Below are 3,441 nucleotides of genomic sequence, written 5' to 3' on the forward strand. Positions count from 1 at the left end.
TAGGGTTAGGGTTAGGGTTAGGGTTAGGGTTATGGTTAGTTGGGTTTGGGTTATGGTTAGGGTTATTTTGGTAAAGGTTAGGCTTATGGTTAGTGTTAGGGCTAGTTGGTTTAGGGTTAGGGTTAGGGTTATTTGGTTTAGGGTTAGGTTTAGGGTCAGGGTTAGGGTTAGGGTTATTTGGGCTAGGGTTAGGGTTAGGGTTAAGGTTAGGGTTAGGGTTAGGGTTATGGTTAGTTGGGTTTGGGTTACGGTTAGGGTTATTTTGGTAAAGGTTAGGCTTATGGTTAGTGTTAGGGCTAGTTGGTTTAGGGTTAGGGTTAGGGTTATTTGGTTTAGGGTAAGGTTTAGGGTCAGGGTTAGGGTTAGGGTTAGGGTTATTTGGGCTAGGGTTAGGGTTAGGGTTAGGGTTAGGGTTAGGGTTAGGGTTAGGCTTATGGTTAGTTGGGTTTGGGTTATGGTTAGGGTTATTTTGGTAAAGGTTAGGCTTATGGTTAGTGTTAGGGCTAGTTGGTTTAGGGTTAGGGTTAGGGTTATTTGGTTTAGGGTTAGGTTTAGGGTCAGGGTTAGGGTTAGGGTTAGGGTTAGGGTTAGGGTTATTTGGGCTAGGGTTAGGGTTAGGGTTAGGGTTAGGGTTAGGGTTAGGGTTAGGGTTAATTGGGTTTGGGTTATGGTTAGGGTTATTTTGGTATAGGTTAGGCTTATGGTTAGTGTTAGGGCTAGTTGGTTTAGGGTTAGGGTTAGGGTTATTTGGTTTAGGGTTAGGTTTAGGGTCAGGGTTAGGGTTAGGGTTAGGGTTATTTGGGCTAGGGTTAGGGTTAGGGTTAGGGTTAGGGTTAGGGTTAGGGTTATGATTAGTTGGGTTAGGGTTATGGTTAGGGTTATTTTGGTAAAGGTTTGGCTTATGGTTAGTGTTAGAGCTAGTTGGTTTAGGGTTAGGGTTAGGGTTATTTGGTTTAGGGTTAGGTTTAGGGTCAGGGTTAGGGTTAGGGTTAGGGTTATTTGGGCTAGGGTTAGGGTTAGGGTTAGGGTTAGGGTTAGGGTTAGGGTTAGTTGGGTTTGGGTTATGGTTAGGGTTATTTTGGTAAAGGTTAGGCTTATGGTTAGTGTTAGGGCTAGTTGGTTTAGGGTTAGGGTTAGGGTTATTTGGTTTAGGGTTAGGTTTAGGGTCAGGGTTAGGGTTAGGGTTATTTGGGCTAGGGTTAGGGTTAGGGTTAGGGTTAGGGTTATGGTTAGTTGGGTTTGGGTTACGGTTAGGGTTATTTTGGTAAAGGTTAGGCTTATGGTTAGTGTTAGGGCTAGTTGGTTTAGTGTTAGGGTTAGGGTTATTTGGTTTAGGGTTAGGTTTAGGGTCAGGGTTAGGGTTAGGGTTAGGGTTATTTGGGCTAGGGTTAGGGTTAGGGTTAGGGTTAGGGTTAGGGTTAGGGTTAGGGTTATGGTTAGGGTTATTTTGGTAAAGGTTAGGCTTAGGGTTAGTGTTAGGGCTAGTTGGTTTAGGGTTAGGGTTAGGGTTATTTGGTTTAGGGTTAGGTTTAGGGTCAGGGTTAGGGTTAGGGTTAGGGTTATTTGGGCTAGGGTTAGGGTTAGGGTTAGGGTTAGGGTTAGGGTTAGGGTTAGGGTTATGGTTAGTTGGGTTTGGGTTATGGTTAGGGTTATTTTGGTAAAGGTTAGGCTTAGGGTTAGTGTTAGGGCTAGTTGGTTTAGGGTTAGGGTTAGGGTTATTTGGTTTAGGGTTAGGTTTAGGGTCAGGGTTAGGGTTAGGGTTAGGGTTAGGGTTATTTGGGCTAGTGTTAGGGTTAGGGTTAGGGTTAGGGTTAGGGTTATGGTTAGTTGGGTTTGGGTTATGGTTAGGGTTATTTTGGTAAAGGTTAGGCTTATGGTTAGTGTTAGGGCTAGTTGGTTTAGGGTTAGGGTTAGGGTTATTTGGTTTAGGGTTAGGTTTAGGGTCAGGGTTAAGGTTAGGGTTATTTGGGCTAGGGTTAGGGTTAGGGTTAGGGTTAGGGTTAGGGTTAGGGTTAGGGTTAGGGTTAGTTGGGTTTGGGTTACGGTTAGGGTTATTTTGGTAAAGGTTAGGCTTATGGTTAGTGTTAGGGCTAGTTGGTTTAGGGTAAGGGTTAGGGTTATTTGGTTTAGGGTTAGGTTTAGGGTCAGGGTTAGGGTTAGGGTTAGGGTTATTTGGGCTAGGGTTAGGGTTAGGGTTAGGGTTAGGGTTAGGGTTAGTTGGGTTAGGGTTATGGTTAGGGTTATTTTGGTAAAGGTTAGGCTTATGGTTAGTGTTAGGGCTAGTTGGTTTAGGGTTAGGGTTAGGGTTATTTGGTTTAGGGTTAGGTTTAGGGTCAGGGTTAGGGTTAGGGTTAGGGTTATTTGGGCTAGGGTTAGGGTTAGGGTTAGGGTTAGGGTTAGGGTTATGGTTATGGTTAGTTGGGTTAGGGTTATGGTTAGGGTTATTTTGGTAAAGGTTAGGCTTATGTTTAGTGTTAGGGCTAGTTGGTTTAGGGTTAGGGTTAGGGTTATTTGGTTTAGGGTTAGGTTTAGGGTCAGGGTTAGGGTTAGGGTTAGGGTTATTTGGGCTAGGGTTAGGGTTAGGGTTAGGGTTAGGGTTAGGGTTATGGTTAGTTGGGTTTGGGTTATGGTTAGGGTTATTTTGGTAAAGGTTAGGCTTAGGGTTAGTGTTAGGGCTAGTTGGTTTAGGGTTAGGGTTAGGGTTATTTGGTTTTGGGTTAGGTTTAGGGTCAGGGTTAGGGTTAGGGTTAGGGTTATTTGGGCTAGGGTTAGGGTTAGGGTTAGGGTTAGGGTTAGGGTTAGGGTTAGGGTTATGGTTAGTTGGGTTTGGGTTATGGTTAGGGTTATTTTGCTAAAGGTTAGGCTTAGGGTTAGTGTTAGGGCTAGTTAGTTTAGGGTTAGGGTTAGGGTTATTTGGTTTAGGGTTAGGTTTAGGGTCAGGGTTAGGGTTAGGGTTAGGGTTATTTGGGCTAGTGTTAGGGTTAGGGTTAGGGTTAGGGTTAGGGTTAGGGTTATGGTTCGTTGGGTTTGGGTTATGGTTAGGGTTATTTTGGTAAAGGTTAGGCTTATGGTTAGTGTTAGGGCTAGTTGGTTTAGGGTTAGGGTTAGGGTTATTTGGTTTAGGGTTAGGTTTAGGGTCAGGGTTAAGGTTAGGGTTATTTGGGCTAGGGTTAGGGTTAGGGTTAGGGTTAGGGTTAGGGTTAGGGTTAGGGTTATGGTTAGTCGGGTTTGGGTTACGGTTAGGGTTATTTTGGTAAAGGTTAGGCTTATGGTTAGTGTTAGGGCTAGTTGGTTTAGGGTTAGGGTTAGGGTTATTTGGTTTAGGGTTAGGTTTAGGGTCAGGGTTAGGGTTAGGGTTAGGGTTATTTGGGCTAGGGTTAGGGTTAGGGTTAGGGTTAGGGTTAGGGTTAGGGTTAGTGTTATGGTTAGTTGGGTTAGGGT

The sequence above is a fragment of the Sturnus vulgaris genome, unplaced genomic scaffold (genome assembly GCF_052056855.1).
Source record: "Sturnus vulgaris isolate bStuVul1 unplaced genomic scaffold, bStuVul1.hap1 Scaffold_500, whole genome shotgun sequence".
NCBI classification, from domain to species: Eukaryota; Metazoa; Chordata; class Aves; order Passeriformes; family Sturnidae; genus Sturnus; species Sturnus vulgaris.